This window comes from Saccopteryx bilineata, chromosome X, assembly GCF_036850765.1.
Source record: "Saccopteryx bilineata isolate mSacBil1 chromosome X, mSacBil1_pri_phased_curated, whole genome shotgun sequence".
Taxonomy (NCBI): Eukaryota; Metazoa; Chordata; class Mammalia; order Chiroptera; family Emballonuridae; genus Saccopteryx; species Saccopteryx bilineata.
Genome location: NC_089502.1, coordinates 29,373,932 through 29,390,936, shown reverse-complemented (window position 1 = coordinate 29,390,936; position 17,005 = coordinate 29,373,932). Strand labels below are relative to the sequence as shown.

The window sequence follows — 17,005 nt, the reverse complement described above, 5'->3', positions numbered from 1 at the left end:
AGCAAAATGCAAAGTCTTATTCTTGCATGTACTTGCCTTTATTCCAAAGTTATATTTTTCATTAAATCATCAGTATTAGCATTCTTATGACTATCTAAATGTTGTTCACGGCTGAAACATATTATTATGCTTCTTTCCATATATGACTTTTTGTTTTTCCTGAAATTAATGATTACTTTGTTATTTTGTTTGTTTGATTTGTTTTGTTGTACCTATTACTAATTTTTTTTAAAAAAACTTATTTATTGGCCTGACCTGTGGTGGCGCAGTGGATAAAGTGTCGACCTAGAAATGTTGAGGTCGCCGGTTCGAAACCCTGGGCTTGCCTGGTCAAGGCACATATGGGAGTTGATGCTTCCAGCTCCTCCCCCCGTCTCTCTCTGTCTCTCATCTCTCTCTCTGTCTTTCCCTCTCCTCTCTAAAATGAATGAATGAATAAATAAATAAATAAAAGAAAAAGAAACGTGTCAAAAAAAACCAACTTATTTATTGATTTTAGTGAGAGAAGCAGGGAGAGAGAGAGAAACACCAATCTGTTCCTGTATGTGCCCTGACCGGGGTCAAACCAGCAACCCACTGAGCTAACCAGCCAGAGTCTTTAATAGGTCTAGCTTGATAAAGGTATGTCTGTTATATTAGTCTTTCTGAATAACTTACTTTTGGTTTTGTTGATCATGTCCATTTTTTGTGTGTGTTTGGTTTATCAATTTTTGTTCTTTATTATTTTTTCTCTTTATTTTCTCATGTTGATCCTGCACTTTCTCTAGCTTCACAAATGGAATACTTAATGAATTAATTTGGAATATTTTTAAAGTAATTTCACACTATAAATTTTCTTCATTATCCCATTTTAGATGCATCTCCCATGCTTTTATATGTACTTTATTGTCATTGATTTTAACTTTTTCATGACCCCCATTAAGATTTCTTTTTAGCCCAGGCCAGTTGGCTCAGAGGTAGAATGTTGGCCTGGCATGTGGAAGTCCTGGGTTCAATTTCTGGTCAAGGTACATGGTACAAGTGCCCATTTGCTTCTCCACCCCCTCCCCCTTCCCTCTCTCTCTCTTTGTCTCTCCTCCTATCCCTGCCACTCCCGCAGCCATTGCTCCTTTGTACAAGTTGGCCCTGGACACTGAGATGACACCATGTCCTCGCTTCAGGAGCTAAAATATAGCCTTGTTGCCAAGCAACAAAGCAATGGCCCCAGATGGGCAAAGCATCGCCTCATAGGGGGCTTGCCAGGTGGATCCCGGTCAGGGCGCATGTAGGAGTCTGTCTCTCTGCCTCCTGCCTCTCACTTATTTAAAAAAAAAAGATTTCTTTTTAAAGATTTTTTTTTAAGAATAATTTTTAAAAATATTTATTGATTGATTTCAGAGAGAGGGTAGAGAGGAAGTCAGGGGAGGACTGGAAAGCACCAATGCACAGGAGTCGCTTCTCCTATCTGTCTTCACTGGACCAGCCCAGGGCTTCACACCGGCGGCCTCAGCGCTCCAGGTCGATGCTCTACCCACTGCGCCACCACAGGCCAGGCAGCAATGTAATCTTGGCTGTGAGCCCATCTTCACTGGGCTTACTCTCTGTAGGAGCCCCATGTGCCTGGGCCTGAAAATGTCCTTACAGATAAATTTTGTGTTTGCCTCTACTGGACCTCATGATTCCCAACAGTTGAGATGTTTACTGTTATTTTTTTAAATGGGAGCTGAGAGTTTTAATTTCATTTTACTGATTTTAGACAGAAAGAAGGGAATGAAAGAAAGAAACAATCTGTCTCTGTACGTGCTCCGACTGGGGATCGAACCAGCAACCTCTGCGTATTAGGATGATGCTCTCTCTAACCAGCTGAGCTATCCGGCCAGGGCTTGTTACTATTATTTCACAGTGTGAGAGACCCTGAATTTTGTAGGTGTGAGAAATTTGAATCTTACTCCCAAGCCCATCTGAGCATAATGCATCCTCTGTGTTGTGCCAACTTTTGCATTAGTTTACTCTTTTAAAAAAATTGTATAAGACAGAAAGAGGGAGAGAGAGAAACATTGATTTGTTGTTCTACTTATTTATGCATTCATTGGTTGTTTCTTGTATGTGTCCTGACTGGAGATCGAACTCACAACCTTGGCATACCAGGATGACGCTCTAATCAACTGAGCTACAGGGCCAAAGCTGAAGAAATATATATATTCTTTTTTTTACAGAGATGGGGGGATAGATAGGGACAGACAAACAGGAAGGGAGAGAGATGAGAAGCATCAATTCTTCATTACAGCACCTTAGTTGTTCATTGACTGCTTTCTCATATGTGCCTTGACTGGGGGGGCTACAGCAGACCGAGTAACCCCCTGCTTGAGCCAGCGACCTTGAGTCCAAGCTGGTGAGCTTTGCTCAAACCAGATGAGCCCGAGCTCAAGCTGGCGATCTCGGGGTCTCGAACCTGGGTCCTCCGCACCCCAGTCTGACGCTCTATCCACTGTGCCACCGACTGGTCAGGCTGAAGAAATATTTTGAAGGGTTTTTTAAATAAAACATTTTTTTAAATTATGGCAATGTTCAAGTATGCTTAAAAGTAGAGAAAATACTGTAATGAACTCCCATTAAAGCATCCATTGCTTTACTTTTATCCCCTTGTTCCATATGGATCTCTCCAACTAGAATGTAAGCTCCATGTGTTACAGGGTTGGTTTTGTCACTGCCGTCATCCCCACCACCTCATAGAGGGCAGAGCACACATATATTGAGTCAAAGAATGAATCAGTCTGATCGTGTTGCTCTTCCAGCAAAAAAACCCCTACAATGCTCCCTCACACCTCTGTGCCTTTGCCCAGGTTATTCCCTCTGCTTGTGTAACCAGAAGACCATTGAAGAGTCATGGCACCAAAAAGATGTTACAGGGGGAGTGATGAGACTTCAATACTTGTCTTCTTGAGAGAAAGAATTCTATTCTTTTTAGGTGAGAGGAAGAGAGATAGTAAGACAGGCTCCTGAATGTGCCCCAATAGGAATCCATCTGGCAGCCCCCTGTGGGGCCGATGCTCCAGTACCGAGCTATTTTTAGCACCTGAGATTGATGTGCTCCCATGGAGCTATCTTCAGTGTCTGGGGCCATGCTCGAACTAATCAAGCCACTGGCTGTTGGAGGGGAAGATGGAAAGAAGGGGGAGAGGAAAGGGGAGAAGCAGATGGTCACTTCTCTTATGTGCCGTGACCAGGAACCATACCCTGACATTCATATGCCAGGCCGACATTCAATCCACTGAGCCACCAGCCAGGGCCGAGAGAGAGAATTCAGTCAAGAGACACAGTGAAGTAAGTAAAGGAAGAACTGACTGGCTGTGTAAGAAGAAACTCATAGAAAAGGGGACCTTGGAGACAGGTTCAGGGGGTTAACCTGAGACAAGCTGCTGCTGCCCATTGCTCCGCTGGTTGCAAGTTTTGTGGGGTACTTCAGCAGTGGTTTTCAACAGCCAGTCTACAGACCAGTCCCAGTCCACCAGAAATTTGGTGCCGGTCCACGAAAGAGTTAACCACCTGATGTTGTGTAAAGATTATAGAGTCTATAATCATTGGGTCTGTAATCTTCATACAACAGCAGGGTGGTTAACTCTTTCATGGACATGCTGTTGAAAACCACTGTCATAGAGCTTAGGAGAAAGAGGCACGGAGAGTGAAAGCACGGGCTTGCTCCTAGAAGGGAGAGCTGCTCGGTCATCCATCCTGAGGGTTTTTAACCCTTAGGTTCTAGGGGAGGTCCTAGGAGAGGATATGAATAGAATATTCACCACTTTCCAGGTGTGGTCTTTTAGGGTGGTGGTCTGCACTGATTGGTGGGCACCAGAGCAGGGGGTCATTAGTCAGTGCAGCTGGTCCTGAGGTTGGCTGTGGCATCACTGGTCCGGTTTTGCTGTTTTTCTGGGCCTGGAGCTGAAACCCAACTGAGGCTTCGATATTATCGCTATTCTCCAGGGCCCTTTGTTCCTCCTCTGCGGGGGTCGGAAACCACATGACCTGTGATATGCCAGGGGAGGAAGGGTCAGTGGAGGGTCTGACCCCTCAACCAGTGATGTGAAGTCAGGTCTAACCCGCTTGACCAGCTAAGGGAGGAAAGGTCACCCTGGAGGTGGGGTCCTTGTCTTCCCAGTTTTGCCCATTGCTGGGCTCCTGGGGCTTGCTGTGCTGGTGACCGTCTGTGCCTGGCCTATAGTCCTTGCTCTGCTCATGTCTAACTACCTAAAACACTTGGCAGGCCCTTTCTCCTCTCAGTCTGCCTGGAAAACTCCTGCTCATCCTTCCAAACCTGACCCAACTGTCACCAGCTTCGTGAAGCCACCACGCCCCCAGGTAGAGACAGCCAGCTGCCGCTTGGTGACCCTGCAGCGGCCTGTCCGTGCCTCAGGCAGTGCTTGACTCTCCTGTGCTTTCTCTGTCTGTCCTCTCCACTGAACTGGCATCTCCCTGAGGACGGATACCATGTCATCTCACCCTGCTTCCCGACGGCCTAGTCCGCTGCCTGCACAGCCTTAAGTAAGTATTTGGTAAAGGGTTGCTGACCGAATGAATAAATGAGCCACCAGATGAGGGAAGGGAATAGAAAGAGGGAAGCATTGCTGCTTTCTCTGTAGCTGTCCTCAGGGTGCCCGAGAGCCCCTCATTAGAGAAGTTCCCTGTTCCACAGACCAATCCTGACACCCTGCTCCCTCATCCAAATTTCTAGAAGTACTAACCTTTTCGCCAGTGTGTGGAAGTAGAATTTGCCACCCCAATATATGCCTCTTTGGGATATTATTTTAGGCTGGTTATTTTTAAGATACAGCCGACCTGGGAGAAGCTCTGAAAACCAAGTAGAAGTTGCCATTTGTAAAGGAATTCTATATTTTTAGTGGAAATCCCCATCTGTAAGGGTGTTTTTCGCACTGGATCAGGCCTGCCTTCACTGTCAGTGGAGAAGGCATGGACTTAAGTCTTCAGGACAGTCCTACCCTTGTACTGTGCTGTACCCAGAACCCCGTCACTGTCTCGGCCCGCAAGTCTTCTTTTGTCTTGAGGTGAGGGTGGTATTTATGGTGATGGCTTTGTCATTTTTTTTTTATTTTTTTTAATTTTTTTTTTAATTTTAATAATTTTATTTTTTTAATGGGGTGACATCAATAAATCAGGATACATATATTCAAAGATAACAAGTCCAGGTTATCTTGTCGTTCAATTATGTTGCATACCCACCACCCAAAGTCAGATTGTCCTCTGTCACCTTCTATCTTGTTTTCTTTGTGCCCCTCCCCACCCCCTATCCCTCTCCCATTCCCCCCTCCCCCCCGTAACCACCACTCTCTTATCAATGTCTCTTAGTTTCACTATTATGTCCCACCTACGTATGGAATAATACAGTTCCTGGTTTTTTCTGATTTACTTATTTCGCTTCGTATCATGTTATCAAGATCCCACCATTTTGCTGTAAATGTTCCGATGTCATCATTTCTTATGGCTGAGTAGTATTCCATAGTGTATATGTGCCACATCTTCTTTATCCAGTCATCTATTGATGGGCTTTTTGGTTGTTTCCATGTCCTGGCCACTGTGAACAATGCTGCAATAAACATGGGGCTGCATGTGTCTTTACGTATCAATGTTTCTGAGTTTTTGGGATATATACCCAGTAGAAGGATTGCTGGGTCATAAGGTAGTTCTATTTTCAGTTTTTTGAGGAACCACCATACTTTCTTCCATAATGGTTGTACTACTTTACATTCCCACCAACAGTGGATGAGGGTTCCTTTTTCTCCACAGCCTCTCCAACATTTGCTATTACCTGTCTTGCTAATAACAGCTAATCGAACAGGTGTGAGGTGGTATCTCATTGCCGTTTTGATTTGCATTTCTCTAATAGCTAAAGAAGATGAGCATCTTTTCATATATCTGTTGGCCATTTGTATTTCTTCCTGGGAGAAGTGTCTATTCATATCCTCTTCCCATTTTTTTATTGGATTGTTTGTTTGTTTGTTGTTGAGTTTTACGAGTTCTTTGTATATTTTGGATATTAGGCCCTTATCTGAGCTGTTGTTTGAAAATATCATTTCCCATTTAGTTGGCTTTCTGTTTATTTTGTTATCAGTTTCTCTTGCTGAGCAAAAACTTCTTAGTCTGATGTAGTCCCATTCATTAATTTTTGCCTTCACTTCTCTTGCCTGTGGAGTCAAATTCATAAAATGCTCTTTAAAACCCAGGTCCATGAGTTGAGTACCTATGTCTTCTTCTATGTACTTAATTGTTTCAGGTCTTATGTTTAGATCTTTGATCCATTTTGAGTTAATTTTTGTACAGGGGGAGAGACTGTAGTCCAGTTTCATTCTTTTGCATGTGGCTTTCCAGTTTTCCCAGCACCATTTATTGAAGAGGCTTTCTTTTCTCCATTGTGTGTTGTTGGCCCCTTTATCAAAAATTATTTGACTATACATATGTGGTTTTATTTCTGGGCTTTCTATTCTGTTCCATTGGTCTGAGTGTCTATTTTTCTGCCAATACCATATGGCTTTGTCATTTTGGTGAGAGTCACTCAGTTTTCTTGGGTCTCTCCCATGTCTACAGGAGGTATGCATGTTACTAAAGTTTGTTTTCTTCCTGAGAAAGTCTCATGTCAATTGGATTAGACCAGCCAGATAAACCTTGAAAGGTAAAGTAAACTTTTTCTTTTCTTTCCTTTTTGTTTTGATTTATGATTTTAGCAACAGAGAAAAGGAAGGAGAGAGATAGGAACATTTATCTGTTCCTTTATGTGCCCTGACTAGGGATCGAACCAGCAACCTCTGTGCTTCAGGCGATGGTATAAGCAACCGAGCTATCTGACCAGGACCTTTTTTTAAAAAAAATTTTTAGCGAGAGACAGAGATAGCAAGAGATAGACAGGAATGGAGAAAGATGAGAAACATCAACTCGTAATTGTGGCACTTTGGTTGTTCATTGATTGCTTTCTCATATGTGCCTTGATGGAGGGCTTCAGCCAAGCCTGTGTCTCGTTGCTCATGCCAGTGACCTTGGGCTCAAGCCGGCTTCCATAGGGTCATGTTGATGATCCCATGCTCAAGGCTGTGATTCTGCACTCAAGCCGGTGAGCCCAGGTTTTCCAACCTGGGTTGTCAGCGTCCCAGATCAATGCTCCATCCACTGCGCCATGACCTGGTCAGGCAGAGTAAAATTTTTCTTTTCGGACTGTTTTGGCAGGTAAGCCAGGAGAACTCACTGGGTAGAACATCACTACCTACTGGGAACTGCTGCAGCTTAGAATTCTTTGATGTCTGACAAGATGCTGCCTAGAGGTAAGCGTTCTTACACTGTCAGCCTCCCTGATCGCTGTCTGTGGCGTTCTATGGAAGTTAGAAGTGCTGAGAGTCCTTATTCTTTCTAGATTGGCAAGAGAAGCGTGAAGCTGGCTTCTTGGGCCTAGAGACTCTTGTTTTATTTCTTTTTTCTATTGACCATTCTCTCGAGATGGTCAGGGTTATTTTGTGTATATTGTTTGTCTTGTTCTCTTCTGAAGGCTTGGATTTCACTTCTTTTGTCTCTGCCATCCTGATGGTGCACAGACTGGCATGCATTTGGCACCCAGTCATATAGACTGGGTGCTCCAGGCCACTGTATCCAGTGGGCTCGAAGCACAGAAATACCTGGGCCTTGTGACTGGGCAGCTGTAGCCATTAGCCATTAGACCAGGGGTCGGGAACCTTTCTGGCTGAGACAGCCATGAATGCCACATATTTTAAAATCTTTTTTTTTCTTTATTCATTTTTAGAGAGGAGAGAGAGAGGGAGAGAGAGAGAGAGAGAGAGAGAGAGAGAGAGAAGGGGGGAGGAGCTGGAAGCATCAACTCCCATATGTGCCTTGACCAGGCAAGCCCAGGGTTTCGAACCGGTGACCTCAGCATTTCCAGGTCGACGCGTTATCCACTGCACCACCACAGGTCAGGCAATGCCACATATTTTTAAATGTAATTCCGTGAGAGCCATACAATGACCCGTGTACCTACGCATTATCCAATAAAAATTTGTTGTTGTCCCGGAGGACAGCTGTGATTGGCTCCAGCCACCCGCAAACATGGACATGAGCAGTAGGATATGAATGGATTGTAATACATGAGAATGTTTTATATTTTTAATGTTATTATTTTTTTCATTAAAGATTTGTCTGTGCGAGCCAGATGCAGCCATCAAAAGAGCCACAGCTGGCTCGCGAGCCATAGGTTCCTGACCTCTGCATTAGACTGTCATCTTCTCACCTTTTTGTCTCATCTTGGTAACTCTCAGGGGAATTGGTCACGAGGAGTGCCCGACCGTAAGGGGCATGTATCTTCTTAACCTTTGTTGCTTTACCACCTGTAGTAATGAAGGGCTTTCACTGTCTTAGGCTACTCTGGGAGTGAGCTTCTGTCTGTTGTGAAGGCTGCATCCTTTGTACTCTCTAGTGAACCACTCTTGCTTCCTTCATTAAGCCGAAAAACTTAATGGTTTCAGTCACTATTGAGATAACTTGATTCTTCTTGTGGAATGGTCAGACAATGTATACTTTCTATTGGAAATAACTTTTTTTCTTTTTGAGAGAGAGAGGCAAGGAGACAAAGACAGAGGAACATCAAGCTGCTCCTGTATGTGCCCTGATCGGGGAATCGAACTGGCAACCTTTGTGCTCCAGAACGACACTCCAAACTGAAAACCCTTTTTATTGTTTTGATTGCTTTTAGAGAGACAGAGAAAGGAAGGGACAAAGAGAAGCATTCATCTGTTGTTCCACTTAGTTGTGTTTCCATTGGTTGCTTCCTGTATGTGCCGGACCAAGGATTGAATCCGCAACCTTGGCATTTGGGGACAACTCTAACCAACTAGCTAACTGGCCAGGGCTGGATTGGAAAAACTTCTAAATTGGAAATTTTTTAGAGAGCTCTCATCATAACAGCTGTTTAATTGGTATCTATAGAAAGACCAAATTTCAAAGTGGATGCAAAGAATGATAATGACTAGCCTTACGAATAAAAATCAGGTTGAGAAGTCTTTTATATGGGGGGGGGGAGAGAGCAAGCAGGTGAGAGGATGGGGAGAAGGAGGGGGGAGGGAGAGAGAGAGAAGCATCAGCTCATTGTTCCATGTAGTTGTGCATCCATTGATCGCTTCTCATGTGCCTTGATGAGGAATCAAACCAGTGACCTCGGGCTCAAGCCAGTGACCTCAGGATTGAGCTGATGATCCTGGGCTCAAGCTAACCACTTTGTGATCAATAAGCTGGTGACTGCAGCGTGAAGCTGGCAACGTCAGGTCTTGAACCAGTGTCAAGGTCTTGGCACTGTGGGTTGATGCTTTATCCACTCTACCACCACCAGTTGGGTAGGTTGAGAGTCTTATTGAATTTGCTGTCTCAGCTTCTGTCATGGGTCTCATAGATGCTAATAAAAGCATTAGGTTAATTAATAAGAGAATGGGAAGAGTCTGAGGAGAAACTCAAGAGACTCTTAGATTTCTTTTTACAAAAGGTTATTAAGAAATAAGGTGAATGGTGCAAATATTGATAGGCACAAAAGAAAGGAAACAGAAATGGGAGGTTGACAGGACTTGTCCTAGCAGGATGGAAATCTTTAGATAATTATTAAGGAATGGGATAAGTAGACATAGCTGGGTTAAAAACCTAAGGCTGGGCAGGCCAAAGAGACACCTTTTTCATATCCCCCAATTTTAAAGGGCCCCAAACATTTCAGAACCATTTACCATAATTTGAAGAAATTTAAAAATCTGAATGGCAGGCCCTGGCCGGTTGGCTCAGCGGTAGAGCGTCGGCCTGGCGTGCGGGGGACCCAGGTTCGATTCCCGGCCAGGGCACATAGGAGAAGCACCCATTTGCTTCTCCACCTCCCCTCCTTCCTCTCTGTCTCTCTCTTCCCCTCCCGCAGCCACGGCTCCATTGGAGCAAAGATGGCCCGGGCACTGGGGATGGCTCCTTGGCCTCCGCCCCAGGCGCTAGAGTGGCTCTGGTCGCGGCAGAGCGACGCCCCGGAGGGGCAGAGCATCGCCCCCTGGTGGGCAGAGCGTTGCCCCTGGTGGATGTGCCGGGTGGATCCCGGTGGGGCGCATGCGGGAGTCTGTCTGACTGTCTCTCCCATTTTCCAGCTTCAGAAAAAATACAAAAAAAAAAAATCTGAATGGCAAAAAACACAATCAGAAACCTGACCAGCAATTGCTTGGGGCAGCTATTAGGTCAATTTATGAAGCTAAAAGATTGACAAAAGGGCCTAGGTACCAAAACCCATTGGTGAATCCCTGACTTTTACTTTACTTAGATTGGGTAAAATGTATGCTTAATAAGATTATGACAGTTGAATTGTGCCTGGTCTGTGGTGGCGCAGTGGATAAAGTGTCGACCTAGAACTCTGAGGTCCATGATTTGAACCCCTGGGCTTGCCCGGCCCAGGCACATGCAGGAAGCAACTACTATAAGTTGATGCTTCCCACTTCTCCCTTCTCTCTCTCTCTGTCTCTCTCCTCTTTCTCTCAAAACCAATAAATTAAAAAAAAAAAGGAAAAGAAAGTTGGATTTTGTGTGTGTGTGTGTGTGTGTGGCAGAGACAGAGAGTCAGAGAGAGGGACAGACAGACAGGAAGGGAGATGAGAAATATCAATTCTTCGTTGTGGTTCCCTAGTTGTTCATTGATTGCTTTCTCATATGTGCCTTGACCATGGGCCTTCAGCAGACTGAGTGACCCCTTGCTCGAGCCAGCGACCTTGGGTCTAAGCTGGTGAGCTTTGCTCAAACCAGATGAGCCTGCACTCAAGCTGGTGAACTCTGAGTATCGAACCTTGGTCCTCCGTGTCCCAGTCCAACGCTCTACCCACTGTACCACTGCTGGTCAGGCAAAAGTTGGATTGTTTAAGAAGATATTATATAAAGAAGCTCTGTCAACTTCACCTGAATGTTTAAATAGGAATGGATAGTATGTCTGGCTGGGGAATATTTCCCCTACCCACTATTGTAAAACCAAAACTTGTTGATTAAATCTCAATGGACCCTGGCCGGTTAGCTCAGTGGTAGAGCGTCGGCCTGGCGTGCGGAAGTCCCGGGTTTGATTCCCGGCCAGGGCACACAGGAGAAGTGCCCATCTGCTTCTCCACCCCTCCCCCTCTCCTTCCTCTCTGTCTCTCTCTTCCCCTCCCGCAGTGAGGCTCCATTGGAGCAAAGATGGCCCGGGCGCTGGGGATGGCTCCTTGGCCTCTGCCCCAGGCGCTGGAGTGGCTCTGGTCGCAACAGAGCGACGCCCCGGAGGGGCAGAGCATCGCCCCCTAGTGGGCAGAGCATCGTCCCCTGGTGGGCGTGCCAGGTGGATCCCGGTCGGGCGCATGCGGGAGTCTGTCTGACTGTCTCTCCCCGTTTCCAGCTTCAGAAAAATACAAAATAAATAAATAAATAAATCTCAATGGAAGTGTGCGGCAGCCGTGTTAGACTTGCTGGCGGGGTTACCAGCTGCAAGCACTTTGCCTGACTGGTATGTGACTGCGTGGCAGCGCCACGTGTGTATGGCCTGTATAAGGCTAGGGGTGCTTGCACTCCAGAGATGGGGGATCACGGATTGCCTGCCCACCACTGCGAGGGGCCATTTTGCTGTTTGTCTGCCTGAGAGGCGGTCCCCTCTGCTTGTGTGCTTATCCACCATTGTGAGGCTTTATTAAACGGAATGACCCAACCCTTTCCAGCTCTGCAGTTTTTCTACTCTCTGCCTGAATCCAACGTGGACCTGCCTGGCCTCGGTCAAAGGCTTTAGGTATAGATGAGAGAATTTATTCACCGAGCACGCAGTAAAGCCAAACACTGAATACCAAGAATTGCAGTGGAGGGATTAGGGTGGCTTTATTACAGGGCATCAAGCAAGGAGAAATGGAAGCTGTCGCTTAAAATTCCAGATTACCGATGGTTTACAACTGAGGGGTTTTAAAGGCAAAAAAGAAGTGTAAACATGAGTAAGGAGTTCAGGGTCATGTCCTATGTTGATCCATCATTTCTGGAGCAAGCTTCAACAATTTTCTTAATCTCATTTAGTTCCTGGAGGCATCCTGTTTGGGTGTCTTCTTGACTGTGGCCAGGTAGGTGGTCTTTTCTGCAGGACATTTTGGGATTGTGAGTCAGTGATGTTATCTTAAGAGAAGGGGGGAGCCCACTTTCCCTCCCAGGAGCATGCCCGCACCTTTCCCATCCCCCTCCCCCCACAGACAAGCATCTCCTAAACTCTAGGACCCTACTAGACTTTAAACCAGGGGTCCCCAAACTTTTTACACAGGGGGCCAGTTCACTGTCCCTCAGACTGTTGGAGGGCCAGACTATAAAAAAACTATGAACAAATCCCTATGCACACTGCACATATCTTATTTTAAAGTAAAAAAACAAAACGGGAACAAATACAATATTTAAAATAAAGAACAAGTAAATTTAAATCAACAAGCTGACCAGTATTTCAATGGGAACTATGGGCCTGCTTTTGGCTAATGAGATGGTCAATGTGCTCCTCTCATTGACTACCAATGAAAGAGGTGCCCCTTCAGGAAGTGCAGCGGGGGCCGGATAAATACCCTCAGGGGGCCACATACGGCCCGGCGGGCTGTAGTTTGGGGACCCCTGCTTTAAACCATGCAAGCAATGGGAAGCGGCAGCTTGTCCTGGGCTTACCCCCTGAACTTGTCTCCAAGGGCCCCCTCTCTGACTTCTCAGTGAGCCAGCGCAGCCCTATCTAGGCTCTCTTGTTCCTTCTATCTAATGCCGGTGGCCGAGGCCAGGCAGGTCCACACTGGATTCGGGCAGACGGTAGAGAAACTGCGGAGCCAGAAAGGGTTGGGCTATTCTGTTTAATAAAGCCTCACAACGGACAAACACACAGGCAGGGGGAACCGCCCGTCAGGCAGACAAATAGCAAAATAGCCCCTCGCAGTGGCGAGCAGGCAACTACCATCCACAATCCCCCTGAGCGCGAGCACCCATAGCCTTATACAGGCCATACACACGTGGCGCTGCCATGTGCTCACACACTAATCAGGTGAAGGGCTTGCAGCCCATAACTCAGTGAGCAAGCCTAACACAGCTGCCCCACATTCCATCTCTTTAGGGTTGCTCACTTCACAATCTATGTTACAGCAAATAGAGACTACAGCAACAGCAAAAGTTACACAATAATTCCAAAGGTGCCCTTCACAACGTCTCCCTGAGCACTCTGCCCAGGGTGTCACCTGGAGGCCCAGCTCTAACTCCCTACCCCATGGCAGGTGGGCGGGCCTGTACAGTCCAGGGCTGCGTCCATGGAAACTGTAAAGTGTCCTTGGTGCACCTGCAACTGGATGAGAACCAGTGCAGGAGGGCCTCCACAGGTGCTACGGACCCCCCATAGTACTGTCCACGAGCGACATGTCCATCCATCAAGGGAGCTGCTGCCCCACTCTGGTCACAGTCCAAGAGTCAGTCCGTGATACACAGCCCCGCTGTCTGTGCAGATCCCCACGGCCCAGGTCCATTGCAGGCAACTGGCCGTACAGCTCTTTATTAACGGGCCTCAGCACTTTCCACAGTGTGCTGTCCGTTGCCACCAGCCCCATCAAACCCCTCAACAAGCCCACAGGGCCTGGCGGGATCAAACATATTCAAGGCTTGTGTCACCTTAACGGTTCTTTTAGCTGCTGGTGCTGTAAAAAAAAAAAAAAAAAAAAAAAAAAAAAAAAAAAAAAAGCACCTATTATCTTCTAATGCCAACACCTGCTGCACATTAGAAGGGGACCAGTGGATTGCCAGTTTCACACGGGGCCTCTTGCCCCCGCTCATCCCTGTCGGACGCGTCCCTCACCCTTCCCCCTATTCAAACTGGAACAACGGGTCTTGGGGGTCCTGTTACCTGAATGCCAGACATTTTCTTGACAGATGCTGGGACCACCCGCTTTCCTTGCTTTTTCAGCAGCTGGAACCTCTATTCTGACTGAAGCTGTCACCATAGCTCCCACAAGACCTTATGAGTCTTGCCATCTATTTTCTCTCTATCTGCCCCAGCCGCAATCAGATCTACCCACATCTGTGTTCAGGTAACTTTCCCAGGCCCGTTCTCTCTCTTGTTAGTCTGGGGGGTGGGGCAGCATGGCCAGCAGCTCTCACAGCTTTACAGTCCATCTCTGTTCCGGAGAGCATGATGCCATCCACCCCTGTTCCACAGCCGCACCAAGCAGGCTGCCAGGGGCTCAGTGGCTTTCTACCTGAATTACACCCCCAACTCGATCAGCTCTGCTCAGGTGTAGGGCCAGACCACAGAGTGCTCCACTACCTGGGGAGGAGGCTATGGCTACCACTGAGGGACTCCTGGCTGCTGGGCCTTGACCTTCTTGGTGACCACCAGCCAGGTTCCAACTCTGCAGACAGCAGTTGAAGCCCAAACCTCCCCCTCAGAAGAGGAGGAGTTGGAAACACCTGCTCCCGCTGACTCAGAGCCACTCTGCCAGCAGGAATGCAGCTCCGTCTTCCATGCCCGCTTTGGCTCTTGTGACTCCTGGCTCAGCCTGAAGCTGACTCTCGAGCTCCTGAACCTGTAATTGTTCTTCTGACAGCTGTCGCTGCCAAAGTTCAGTTTCCAGGGCAAATTGCAACTCGCGAAACCTGTAACTCTTTGTCCAGAGGCCAGTCTAGTTCCAGGTGCCGTTGGCGCTCAGCCTGCACCTCACACTGCAACTCTTGGACCCAGTCGGCCTCCCTCTCCAGTGCTCACTGCAGTTCATACTGTCGTTGCTGCTCAGTGTGCAGCTGATCCTGGAGCTTTCGGCCTCGCTCAGCTTCTCACACAGAGTTCTTGGTTTTTTCTGGCAGAATTGTAAAAAAATCCAACCCAAGGTCCCCACCAGAAGGAGAGCCACCAGGAGCAGCCACTGTATTCCACCCCTCAAGAGTGTTGGTGGCTCCATTATCAGTCTGAACCAAATCCTGCCCACTACACCAAATGTAACACCAGTGGCCGAGGCCAGGCAGGTTCACATTGGATTTGGGCAGACTGTAGAAAAACTGCGGAGCCGGGAAAGGTTGGGTCATTTTGTTTAATAAAGTTTCACAATGGCGGACAAGCACACAGGCAGGGGAAACAGCCCCTCAGGCAAACAAACAGCAAAATGGCCCTTCACAGTGGCAGGCAGGCAATGCACGGATCTGCAGTCTCCCATCTCTCTGGAGTGCAAGCACCCCTAACCATATATAGGCCATACATACGTGGCATTGCCACGCAGTCACATACCAATCAGGCAAAGTGCTTGCAGCCAGTAAACCTGCGAGTAAGTCTAACACAGCTGCCGCACAGGGATGATTATAGTTTTTATGACTTTTTGTTTAAAATACTGCTGGTTCTACGCCCTGGCCAGGAAGCTCAGTCAGTTAGAGTATTGTCCTGACATGCTACGGTTTCAGGTTTGATTCCCCATGAGGGCATATTCCTCCTCTCTCTCTCTCTCTCTCTCTAAAGTCAATGGAAAGGAAAAACATTTTTATTTTTGTGGCAGAGAGAGGGACAGATACGGACAGACAGAAAGGGAGAGAGATGAGAAGCATCAATTCCTCCTTGTGGCTCCTTAGTTGTCCATTGATTGATTTCTCATCTGTGCCTTGACCGGGGTGGGGGGGGGAGGGCTACAGCAGACGGAGTGACCTCTTGCTCGAGTCAGTGACCTTGGGCTCAAGCTGGCGACCTCGGAGTCTCGAAGCTGGGTCCCGCATCCCAGTCCGATGCTCTATCCACTGCACCACCACCTGGTCAGACAAAAGGAAAAAAAATTAACAAATCAATGTTTCTGTCTCTCTCTCTCTCTCTCTGTCTGTCTCTCTGCCTTCCTCTCTCAAAATCAATAAGAAAATATTGCTGGTTTTAAAATTTTTGTTTTTTTCTAAGATTTAAGGTAACCTTTCCTCTTCTTTTTCTTTAAAGTTTATTTATTGATGGATTTTTAGAGACAGGAAGGGAGAGAGAAACACTGATTTGTTGCTCTACTTATCCATGCACTCATGGGTTGAATCTTGCATGTGTCCTGACTGGGGATCGAACCAGCCACCTTGGTGTGTCGGAACAATGCTCTAAACAACTGAGCTACCTGGCCAGGGCAGAAACCTTTCCTCTTAAGCTAACTATGACTTAGAATAGTTTAATAAACTACAGCTTCGTAAGCAGAATTTTTTTTTTCTGAAGCTGGAAACAAGGAGAGACAGTCAGACAGACTCCCGCATGCACCCGACCGGGATCCACCCAGCACGCCCACCAGGGGCGAAGCTCTGCCCCTCTGGGGCGTTGCTCTGTTGCAACCAGAGCCACTCTAGCGCCTGGGGCAGAGGCCAAGGAGCCATCCCCAGCGCCCAGGCCATCCTTGCTCCAATGGAGCTTTGGCTGCGGGAGGGGAAGAGAGAGACAGAGAGGAAGGAGGGGGTGGGGGTGGCGAAGCAGATGGGCGCTTCTCCTATGTGCCCTGGCCGGGAATCAAACCCGGGTCCCCTGCACGCCAGGCCGACGCTCTACCGCTGAGCCAACCGGCCAGGGCCCATAAGCAGAATTTAAACATTTCTTTTTTCCCCTAGTTGATCCCTCCAGAATTCAGAAGCTTTCAGTGAGTATTTTTATTTTCATGCTCATGTCATTATTTGTATAAATTCAAGAAGAATCTGTTCTTCTTGGATAGAACACACTTGGAAACTGTGTTCTATACATGTCATATTACCAAGGCTTTGATTAGAAAGTCAGAGCAACATGCATAGACTCAAATATGACTAGACAGCTTAAAGAAATTCTGATTGACTTATAGAAGCCAATAAACTCGTTGGAAACACTGGCTTGCCACCTTGTTCACAAGAATCCTAGTAGCCTTACCAAGGTGAGTAAGAAAGTTCATTTCCTGGCAGATGCAGAAACACCCAAATCTATATGTATTGCAGGTAGAGTCTGAGGCTAAGTCCTTGTAGTGTCTTCTGGCCTTGAGAGGTCTTTTAAAGTTCA

The 17,005-nt window shown here is 46.9% G+C and overlaps 1 long non-coding RNA gene across 3 annotated transcripts in view; it reads left to right on the top strand.

The window, feature by feature from the left end:
- The window catches only part of LOC136316669 (uncharacterized), a 38,990-nt gene that overhangs the window by 3,764 nt on the left and 18,221 nt on the right, over window positions 1-17,005 (top strand). For 2 of the 3 annotated variants that reach the window (XR_010727787.1, XR_010727785.1), the window contains exons 1-2: window positions 4,459-4,518; window positions 7,210-7,304. This is a non-coding gene — a long non-coding RNA (uncharacterized lncRNA). Of the gene's footprint in view, window positions 1-4,458; window positions 4,519-7,209; window positions 7,305-17,005 lie in introns of those variants that run through there. The other variant, XR_010727786.1, reaches the window with a different exon arrangement.